Consider the following 12,298-nt stretch of genomic DNA (forward strand, 5'->3'; position numbering starts at 1 on the left):
ACAGAGGCAGTAAAGGAGAATTCTGACTTGGTCTCTAGAATCATGGTCCACCTAAAACCAATGGGCTAGATTTTTGACCGATAATACATCATCCCAATGGCTATGGATCAAAGGTTCGGCGCTCCAAACTATTGATATGACAAGATAAATAGGAAAAAGGTAATTTTACATATGAATCCTCCAAGATTAGAAGATCCTAATCTTATTCTTCTGATCTGTCCCTTACAAGAGAGAGAGAGAGAGAAGAGACAGAGAGAGAGAGAGAGAGAGAGAGAGATTGCAGCAGTGTAAAAATGTCAACCTGCTAGTGTAACGTCCTATCCAAACCATAATAGTGTCCTATGGCATCCACGTAAGATTTGCCACAAGACCATTCACTTAAACCGCCTGTATATAGGGTACCACCAGCAAATTAATCCAGGTTATCCCGTTATGGTGGACCAGTCTAGTGGAGTTCGAGTCAAGTGCAGGCCGTCAAGTCAGATAGCCGTTTGTGCTTGACAACAGTTTGTGCGGGCCGTGCAACGGCCAAGGAAGGTCAGAAAAATCTAAAAATTGGGAAAACTGTAGATCTCATTGGGCTTGTGGTCCTTCGCGAACCACGGGCTCAGTTGATGCCTAGAAATTAATTATTCATGCCGTCCCAGTGGCACTTGCCAAACGCAACTCACCCCAGCCTTGACCTAAAGGGCTAGAATTGAAATCTGACATTTTTAAATGAAACTGAGATACTAAGCTTTATAGCTGTCAGATTCATTATACATTTATGGTGAAGGCCTAAGTATTTTTCTACACCCATCCCCAAAATCTGGAACCCGATCGTGAAACGGTAACTGTTGATCGTAAATTGGACCCGTACGGTAAAGCCCCACGTCCGTTTGCCTTCAAATTTTGCATGACACTTCATCAGGCCATGGAGCACTTATCCTATAAATTTCATGGCCAGGGGGGCATCAGAGCAACCCCAACCATCAGAAGAGACCTCATAGGGCCATTTAAAGATCGAAACAGTACGACAAAACCCCGCATCCATTTGTCTTCAAATTTTACATAGCCCCTCATCGGGCCATGAGACACCTACACATCAAATTTAGTGGCCAGACCTGCCCCAAAGCCAAAAGGGGGTCCTAGAGGGCCATAGAAGAAAGTTGTTGGAGCTTAGGGTTATTTGGCCCAAACCTAGGAAATAAAGCTATAGACTCTTTCTCACTCACTCCCATACCAAAAATCCAGCAACAAAAGGGAGAGGAGAGAAAAGGGAGAAAGAAGAAAGGAAGAAGAGAGTGAAGGAGAGTGTTTTCGGAGGAAGGGCCCAAAGGAAACTTGGAACCTTAGCAAATCTCCTTCCTTTCCCCCACATCCATAACTCCAAGCTCAATTTTCAACCGATTGGGAAGGTAAGCACCCATCTTTTTGTAATCCTTTGTGTTGAACTAGGATTTGCATGTAATTCTAACATGCGAGTTCATTTGACTCAGGATCTCTACGAATCCACCTGCGAGTTTGGCAACCCTAGATCATTTCTTAAAGCTCTCAATGATCCAGAGGTGCAGACGATTATTCTTAGGTGACCTAGCACTAATTTTAGTATGAATCTAATGATTATGAATATTTGGGTGATGTATTTGAATAATCTAGAGAAAACCTAGGCAAGACCTTACATTTTAGATCCTCCCAATCAACTTGGAATGATTATGGCATGATTGTTGTTCCTCAACATGATTGGGCATGAATTTAGTGATTGCATGTTCATTTCTTATTTGATTCTTGCACAATGTTTCCTTATAACATATATGATGAATATGGTGATTGCATGTTCATTTATTATTTGATTCATGTACAATGTTTCCTTATAATAGGTATGATACATTAACCCTTGTGTATTTTCGTGCTATGAGATATTTGTAATTCTTACCCTCCTCACTAACCCACACCACACACATACACATTATTTCATAGAGAAATCTGAATTCATATGTTTGATGTATGAGTGCATAACATCACTTGTGTTAGATGATGAATTCTGATTCGTTGAAGTGTTAATATATACCCCCAAATCCCTAGGTTGGTTAGGAAACTGAGGTGAGAGAAGGTAGTCCCGTTGGTAGGACTTTCCTGACGTTAGACTGATGAATTTGGGCAAATGCAAATGAACAACTTTAGTTGGACTACATGGGTCATTTGTACCCGATGTCGTCCATTTCGTACTCGCCTGGACTTGCACGGTCTAGTCCACATACTGACCAACCATGTTTGTTAACCCTGTCTGCTCACGCCTATATGGAACCTGGAATATCCTTTAACCATTGAAGCCCACTGATAACCATTTGAAATCGATTCCCTGACTCAAGAGCGGGGCATGGTGGAATAAGACACTATGTCCGAGTTATCGGCTTACGCTGGGATAATGAGCCTCCCCGTAGTGACCACAAGTAATCCCTTTTCTCAGCACTCCCTCTTGAATCGGGGATGGGGAACCCGATAGGATCAAGGATCACGGGGTCCTGACCTCACACGTTAAAGGGCCTTGGCCTTGCAACCAGTTGAGGGCAATGATATGTGAGGTGTACTAGTTTTCCTAATCTGTTGGATGAACGGAATTAACTAAATACTTGGCTAACATTATTCACGCATTGCATTAGTTAAGTTGACGACTCGGCAGTCGAGGTCGCAATGAGGAAGTGTTGGTCATGCGCAATCGTTAGATGAAGTCACTCGAGAGAGAGGGTTGTTGTGAGGCCATATATTATATCATATTACATGCTTTTGTATTAATAAGATTAATTAAGACTTTATGAATGTATGCCTTTCATTAAATTCATAATATAATTGATGTTTGTCGTAACTTAAGACTAATAGCACCCACTGAGTTGATCACTCACTCCTACTTTAGAACGGTGTTTTAAAACACCAACTAGACTCTTCAGTAGCTGCAGGTGGCGCTGAGTTCGAGGAGCCGAGCTGCGCTGGCATTGACGAGGAGGATGAGCTGTCCTACTACCAGCTGATGGGCAGCTCGCCATAGATTTAGCAGCCTATTTTGGATCGTTGAGTGGTGGACTCAGCGCAATATTCTTTTAGACTTATCATTCTTTTGTATTTTTATTGGGCAGCTTGTGCGATCCATTGATATTTTTGGACATATATATATATATATATATATATATATATATATATATATATATATATATATATATATATATATATATATATGGCTACCACTGCACAGCAGCATAGTTATGTTTATGAATCATATTTCAAGTAATTTCATACTGCTCATTAAACCGGATTAAATGCAAAACAGTAAAATTGGTTATAAGTGATACCCGGGAACTTGGGAGTCGAGCGTATGCATGACCCCCAATTTTCAGGGTGTTACAGCTAGTATCATTACATGACCACTGATCTGACTACTATAATCTCGACATATCCTCCAGCAGTGTGTTGGGATGTACACAAGTAATGGACTTATAGTAATAAATGGGGATGTATTCTCTATCAACTCTCCAGCTGAGTAATGGACTCCACTTTTCAGAATCACATGCATTGGGCGCCTATTTGTATAATTCCTCAATATAGAATGATTGTTGGGATTCTGATAGGCTGTCCCCCCATGTGGATTAAGGTTATCTCAAAACAACATCTGCTAATAAGCACATATTGATTGACATATGTATTGATGATCTAAGAACATTGGTTGAAATTGACATGCACATATGTTGAAAAATCATCATCATTTAAGTATTTTCCTAACTAATTTGGGTCCACTGGATGAATAGTGTTTCACTATTTTGCTTTATCCAGGACTTATATTCTCATTAAACCATAAGTAATGGAGTCTTTTTTTACTACAACCATATTTCCTTTGCCCTTTTAGAGCCTTTAACTTAAGTGAGCAGATTAGGTGTCACTCAGGTAACACCTTAGTGAGTGTTACCCTTATCATGTGGGGCCCACCTTGATGTATTTGTTGTATATCCACACTATCCATCTTTTTTCCCATCTCATTTTAGGGCGCGATCCCAAACCTCAAGCAGATCGAAATCTTGGGTGAACGTTAGGCCCTAAAGTTTCATGGGTGCCGCATCACATGGCTAAGCTTATATCACATGAGATGATATCCCAAAAAGTTCTCCCGAGTTCTTGTAAGAACTGGTGCACTCGTAAGAATGGTGCACAGGTGAACATTTCACCATATAAACATTACAAAAACCATATAATGGGCCCTCTGGAAGTTTATAATGGTGGAGCATTCAATCACCACTCATTCCTATGGTGTGGTCCGCTTGAGATTTGGATCTGCTTGATTTTTGGGACCACAACCCAAAATGGGCTGGAGAAATGGATGGACAGCGTGGATATACAACTCATCATCAAGGTGGGCCCCATGAAGCATGGCCCATCTTATAACTATCGTACAAAAAATATCTGTTCAATAAGTAGGACTCACATAAAACTATAGGGGCACGTCCACCTTTGCCTCCTAACTTGAATTCTATGAGCAACATGCACTTTTCAATCTCACCCCTCTCATGCATTATCGACCAAAGATATTGAAAATGGTTATTTGGATATTAAAAGATATACATCGAAAAATGTTGATACAAAAATAAAAAATTACACACAATTGCCATTTTTAGAAAGTGAAATAGTATTAGGTGTACTCTATCAGTTCCCAAAATGGAGAATGGGTATATGCAATGGCTCCCTTCACAAAAACCACAAGTCAAAATACATTTTTTATGTGCATAATTTAAAATACAATTTCAAATATCAATTAAAAAAAACACTTGTCAGAGTGCAATTTCATATTTGTGGGGCCTACTGTGACGTCTATCTGTCATCTAACCTATCCACTAGGTCACTTGGACTTGGATGTAGGGTCAGGGTTTTAACGATCCTAATGTTTATGACCCATGTAAGACTTTGACTAAATAAATTAATAATTTGATTTTACTCTTATTAATAAAACCAAATGTTGAGGGTCAAATATTACAAATATTGCATATTAGACCCTAGTTACTACCTAAATTTATGAACATGATACTGCTTAACGGTCTATTCTAATCGTGTTTGCGGTACAAGGTGTATTTACGAGCTTGGACTGAAACAGGGTACTAAAAGCACGGATTTAACGCTCTGATGACACCAAAGGCAAGGGACAGACTCCAGGGAACCAAGATCGATGAATTTACATACCAGAGATCTGAGAAAATCAAGAAACTAAAGCTCAAGTGGACAGAAAGTCAGCCAGAATGCAAGATCACAGGGTTTCCACCATCCCTTCAGCTTGAAACTTCATGCATGGCCTGAGGACCATAAATTAACTGTATACGTCGAATTTCAACCATCAGATCCCTAAGGAAGTGGCTCAATGGACAGATCAGACCCTAAAATTCTGATTTGGGGCTCGCATGACATCTGGATATGCTTCGAGTTTGGTATCAATGCCTTTAAACGAGTGGCACATCAGATGGACCGAACAGATTTCACATAAGCATCATAGTAGACTTCGCACTTGAGGTGCGTGTACACCATGTACACGCACGCTGGACGCGCACCGCACCATCTAAATTGGTCAGCGTTGCGTTGACCAATAAAATTTCTAAAATCTTAAAGAGCGCATAGCGTCCTTCACGTGTTCAACCAGATGTTGCTAGTGGGCCCCACCCGTAATCCTTTTTACTGATCTGAACTGTCAATTGAGTCCAGATGGTGGGAAAAACCCACGCCTAGGTGTCCTTTCGGCCTCGTGCATGTGTACCCACGTGAAATGTTGTACAACACAGGACGGACGGCGGAGTAGATAATCTCATGGGCCACACTGAATTCAATTCATAAATGACCAAATCCAAATGTTTTTTGAGTAGATCACATTGGACGGCATGGATTTTCCATGAAACGTCGTCCTAGGGCCCATCGATCATCACAACAGCGTCCGTAAGCTCTGTTTCGCAACAGAGCTGGTGGAGGAATGTTGTGGGCCACCATCATGCATCCTTGGTCTGATCCAAACCGTCCATTAAGATCCCACGGTCTCTATCATGAAAGCATAGGTGACAGAATTGTAGAAGACAATGAATATCGATTTTTAACCGTTCAAAAGGAAGACGAACGGTGCAAGAAGAACTTTGTGGACCACACCAAAATCAGTCAAGAACCATCCTTTCCCGACTAGTTTTTCGCCACGCTTCCAATGAACGGAGTGGATTTCTCCATTAACTTCAATAATAGGCCCCACTAATCAATCAGCGCAAACACAGTCTCCGTAACTCTTTACGCACAGATCACCACCTCTTTGTTGTGCGTAAAGAAAACTTATGCATGAAGTTTTTCAGCCGACCCTCACAACTATAAAAAGAAGAGAGAGTGAGGGAGAGAGGCATTGAATTTTCCAAGGAGTACTTGAAGTCAGAGAACGTCAGAGATAGAGAGTTTGTTCTTTAGAGTTTTAATTTATTTATTATTATTTGAGAGATCAAGCCCAATCATATTGGGCTAAACCTCTTAGCTAGGGCTAAGAGGTGAAGTTCGTAGCGAGATGAGAGACTCTATTTTATGCTTTTAATTTAATTTAAATTTATGAACTGAATTTGATTTTAGTTTGATTATTAAGGGAATGCTTTTTTTAGTCTTTAATGGTCTGTTGTGACTGAAATTACAATGGGTCTGCAATGGCTTTGAGCGCGTTCCTTTCCCTTTTTATGTTTATGACTTCAGGAAGCCCTATTGTTCACCATCGTCTCTTGGGCATGGTTGGATGATGGTACCCTTCTTATCCTTCATATAATGTTAATTGGTTGTTAACTAGTTTAATTCTATTTTTACTTTATCTCCTAGGCATGGTTTGGTGATGGAATCCATTCTAATTCATATACGTTTCCTCTCTTGAAAACTATATCAAAGGAAGTTCAGTCTTGATTTCCATGGTTACACCCTTCAACTGGATGAAGATGGGACTCTAAGTCCAATTGACTTCTTGAAATAAGCATAAGATCTCTCTGATTTCTACAAGTGGATCCTCTGAATCCCTAGTGTCCTTTCCTTGAATTTTTTAAGTTTTAAATAATTATTTCATCAATATTCCACAATTTACACTCGATTTAGGTTTCATCTTAGTCTAAGTTCTAGTTCTATTTAGTTTCAGATAATGTACAGGTATCAGTCCCTTGGGATTCGACCTTGGTCTCACCGAGTTTATTACTACATCACAACCCTATACTTGGGGAGTGAACAAGTTTTTGGCGCCGTTGCCGGGGATTGACGGTTTCGTTTTCTGAAATTAACTAGTTTTAGGACTAGTTTAAGATTAGAATTTTTCTAACTTTAGGTTTAGGTTTTTTTGATTTCTAGAAACTAACCTGTTTTCCTGTTTTGTAGGATCCTGACATAAACTTCTAAATTGGTAATCCCTTTCTAAATTCCTCTACTTTTTCTATTTTTAGAATTAGGGTTTGAGTTTTAGAAATTTTCTAATTCTAGTATTTTTCTATTTTTGGGAAATAGGTTATTTTTAGAAACTTTTCTCTTTTGTTTTTAGAAACTAACTTAGCTTCTAGGTTTAGGGAACTTTCCTTTTTAGAAACTAACTTTCTATTTTTATTTTTAGAAACTTTCTAATTCTAACTCTTTTAGAATCTAACTTTGTTTACTAATTTATTTTTTGAAAATTTCCACTTTCCTTTAGGAATTTCTTCTTTTAGACACTAGTTTACTTCTATCTTTCTTTTTAAAGGATTTTCTAATTTTAGACCTTCTCTTTAGAAACTGACTTGTTTTATTTTCTTTTGCAGGTTTTTAACTTAGGGACTCCAATTTGGTAACTTTTTTCCAACCCTCTCTTTCTTTCTAGATTTTCTTTTCCTTTCTTAAGATTAGGTTTCAAATTTGATTGAGGGCTGCGAGTGTTTCATGCCCAAGTGGGCTCATGACAACACTCGACGTCTCTTGACTGAAGGAGGATTGGTTGAGGGGTTAACTATCCATCGCAGGACTAGACACCACTCGAAACCCCCTGAGTTAATTGAAGTGATGGCTGAAAACCAACCTCCTCTATCCCAACCTAGGGTGAAGGACATTCAGGATGAGAATGAGGTGCATCAAGCACCCCCGCCTCGTACTTTACGCGATTACTTATAACCAGCGGGGGTGAGTACGCCCTCATGCATGATTTTTCCTGAAAATACTGGACATATGGACATCAAGCCAGAGGTTATCCAACTCCTTCCTAAGTTCCATGGGCTTGAATTTGAAGAACTATAAATACATTTGAAAGAGTTTGATGAGATCATAGCCACTTTATATTTTCAAAATGTGTCTGAGGACACAGTCATGCTGAAACTCTTTCCTTTTTCCATGAAGGAGAAGGCTAAGACGTAGTTACATTCACTGCGTCCTAGATCCATTGGCACATGGAATGATATGTAGAGGGAATTTATAAAGAAATTTTTTCCACATCATAAAACGATTACCCTTAGAAAAGCAATCATGAACTTCACCTAAAAGGAGGATGAAACATTTTACCAATGTTGGGAAAGGTTCAAGGATTTGGTCAGTTTATGCCCACAACACGGCTTTGAAACGTGGCGCATTACAATTTTTTTCTAAGATGGACTGACATCTTCCATGCGCCAAATGGTCGAGATAATGTGTAATGGAGAATTCATTAATAAAAATGTCGACGAGGTATGAGATTACCTCGATAGTCTTGCTGAAAAAACACAATCATGGGACTATTACCCAAAATCGTACACCACGTCTAGGCTGACTCAATCTAAGGAGAAAAGTGGATTGTATCTCTTAAAAGAAGAGGATGATCTCAAGTATAAAGTAACTACGCTTATAAGAAAATTTGAGGCCATGGAAGGAAAGAAGGATAAGGTTAATGAAAGTCTTTGCGGCATCTGTGATTGCAACATTCACACAACTGAAAATTGTCCTACAATACCTGCCTTTCGAGAAGTGTTGAATGAACAATCAAATGCCGTAAATACTTATCAAAAACCTTTCAATGGACAGACCTCTAATACGTACAATCCTGGTTGGAAAAATCATCCAAACTTTAGTTGGAGAAATGGACAAACTGCTACTCTTTAAGGTTTCTTTAATCAAATTCCAAATCAAGGAAAACCTCAAGAGGATCCAGTTCAAAAACATATTTGAGAACAAGAGCTACTTAATCAAAATTCGGCACAAGTATTTCATGATGTCCACACAGCAATAGGATCACTTGTGTTGTCTATTCAAAGGATAGAGTCACAATTAACAAGTGGAGGGAAGGGGATGCTTCCTGCTCAACCTCTCCCCAATCCCAAACCGCAATATGAAATAAGTAACCCTAGCTCTTCAAATCAAATGGAGCATGTTAAATCCATCATCACTCTTAGGAGTTAGAAGATCATTGATAAAACCCTTCCGGTTAGGCCCGAAAAGCCTTAAGAACCAGAAGAGGATAATAATGATGGACCTAGTGATGCCCCACAAAAATTAGAACTGGAACTTCTAGAAAAGCCAGTTGCTCCATTTCCCCAACGATTGGTCGCACCTAAACCTCTTTCTAACTCTCAGGATATCCTGGAGGTTTTGAAACAAGTGAAAGTCAATATTCCCCTACTTGATGTCATAAAACAGATACCTTCATATGCTAAATTCCTGAAAGACTTATGTACAACCAAATGATGACAGAGTATTCAAAAGAAGATCTTCTTGATCGAGAAAGTGAGTGCCATCCTAAAGTAAGACGTGCCACAGAAATTCAAAGATCCTGGTAGACCAACCATATCATGTGTAATTGGGGACCATCGAATTGATCATGCACTTCTTGACTTAGGAGCGAGCGTCAATCTGATTCCCTACTCGGTATATAGACAGTTAGGTTTGGGGGAATTAAAACCCACCCTAACCACACTACAACTTGCCGATCGCTCTGTTCATGTGCCAAGAGGGATAATTGAGGATGTGTTGGTCCAGGTCGATAGATTTTACTACCCTGTAGATTTTATCATCCTGGACACCGAACCCATCAATAACATGAACACTCAGATTCTTGTTATTCTTGGTCGCCCATTCCTTGCCACTTCAAACACAATTATCAATTGCAGGAATGGTGTCATGACTATGTCTTTTGGGAATATGACATTGGAATCAAACATCTTTTTCAATAACGACAGAAACTTAGAGGATGATGACGACTTCCATGACTTAACATGATTGACTCTTTTGTGGAAGATACGACACCTCTGACCTTATCCTCTGACCCTCTAGAGACGTGCCTGGCCCACTCCCATGATTTTGCTGATGACATGATTAGGGGGACGTGTGTCTTGCTTGATACTGCATCGGTACTTGAAGTTAATCGGTGGAGGCCACAATTTGAACAGTTGCCCCAAACTGATGCAGTGCCTCTACCATCTAACCTCAAGTCGCTGAAGCTTGACCTAAAATCTTTGCCATTTGATTTGAAATATATTTATTTAAGTCAATATGAGACATACCCAGTGGTGATCTCTACCCACTTGGAGAAAGAACAGGAGAGTATGCTCATATCTACTCTCATTGAGCATAAGGGAGCCCTTGGATGGACGATAGTGGACCTCAAGGGAATCGACCCCTCGATTTGTACTCACCGCATATATCTTGAGGATAATGCGAAGACCGCTCGACAATCACAACGTAGACTAAATCCAAACATGAGGGAAGTGGTTAAGGCCGAGGTTCTTAAACTATTAAATGTGGGTATCATATATCCCATATCCGATAGTCAATGGGTGAGTCCAACTCAGGTGGTTCCTAAGAAGTCCGGGATCACCATCGTAACCAATGTCAATAATGAACTCGTGCCAACAAGAGTTACTACTGGTTGGAGAATGTGCATTAACTAAAGGAAGTCGAATACCGTCACGAGGAAGGACCACTTTTCTTTACCCTTCATTGATCAAATCTTGGAAAGGCTAGCTGGTCATTCCTATTACTATTTCCTTGACGGGTATTCGGGCTACAATCTGATTGAAATCACCCCTGAGGACCAGGAAAAGACCACATTTACATGTCCCTACGGCACATTTGCCTACAAAAGGATGTCATTCGGATTATGTAATGCTCCTGCCACCTTTCAGCGATGTATGATGAGTATCTTTTCTAACATGGTGGGGAAATATCTAGAGGTCTTCATGGATGATTTCTCTATTTTCGATTCATCTTTCAGCGAGTGCTTAGAGAGTCTTAAATGTGTGCTGAAAAGATGCAAAGAAAAGAACTTGGTACTTAATTGGGAGAAGTGTCATTTCATGGTTCATAAGGGAATTGTTATTGGACACATTATCTCATCTAAAGGAATCGAGGTGGATAAGGCAAAAATTGATCTTATCTTTAACCTACCTTTACCCAAGAACATACGGGACGTGCTATCCTTCCTAGGACACGTTGGGTTTTATAGAAGATTCATAAAAGACTTTAGTCTCATCTCTCATCATTTATGTAATCTACTTCAAAAGGATGCACCATACGAGTGGACTGAGCCATGTCAGGAAGCTTTCACTAAGCTTAAGGGCATGTTGACTAGTGCACCTATCATACAACCACCTGACTGGAGCATTTCTTTTGAACTTATGTACGACGCTTCTGATTATGCTCTTGGAGCAGTTCTAGGTCAGAGAAAAGATAAGAGGCCCTACGTCATTCATTACACGAGTAGGACTTTAAATCCTGCCCAAGTGAACTACTCGACTACGAAAAAGGAACTCTTAGCCATAGTGTTTGCCTTGGACAAATTTAGGTCCTACTTGATCGAATCCAAGATCATTATCTACACAGATCATGTGGCACTTAAGTATCTTCTTTCTAAGAATAATTCTAAGCCCCGCCTGATACGATGGATCCTTCTACTCCAAGAGTTTGATTTGGAGATTAAAGATAAAAAGGGAGTAGAGAACGTAATGGCCGACCATCTTTCTCACCTTAATACTTCTGATTCCCTTGAGGTGACCCATATCAATGACATGTTCCTTGATGAACAATTTTTTAGAGTCTCCCATTCATCTTGGTTCGCTGATATTGCTAATTATCTTGCCACGGGTTCCATACCGACACAGTGGACTGTACAAGATAAGAAGAAATTCTTTACCGAGGTGCGCAACTTTTTCTGGGACGATCCATATTTATTTAGATATTGCCCAGACCAGATCCTAAGAAGATGTGTGCCAAACAATGAGCATCAGAGTGTTATCTCCTTCTGTCACTCACAGGCCTGTGGTGGTCACTTTTCTGCTAAAAAGATCACGGCTAAGATTTTGCAGTGTGG

General features: G+C 39.9%; 1 non-coding gene across 1 annotated transcript; it reads right to left on the reverse strand.

Annotated features, from left to right (window-relative positions):
* Window positions 1-8,469: 8,469 nt before the first annotated feature.
* LOC131219743 (small nucleolar RNA R71) lies at window positions 8,470-8,576 on the reverse strand. Its single transcript, XR_009158388.1, has one exon. It is a non-coding gene; the product is annotated as a small nucleolar RNA R71 (small nucleolar RNA).
* Between the last annotated feature and the right edge of the window lie 3,722 nt (window positions 8,577-12,298).

Source organism: Magnolia sinica, chromosome 11 (assembly GCF_029962835.1).
Source record: "Magnolia sinica isolate HGM2019 chromosome 11, MsV1, whole genome shotgun sequence".
Taxonomy (NCBI): Eukaryota; Viridiplantae; Streptophyta; class Magnoliopsida; order Magnoliales; family Magnoliaceae; genus Magnolia; species Magnolia sinica.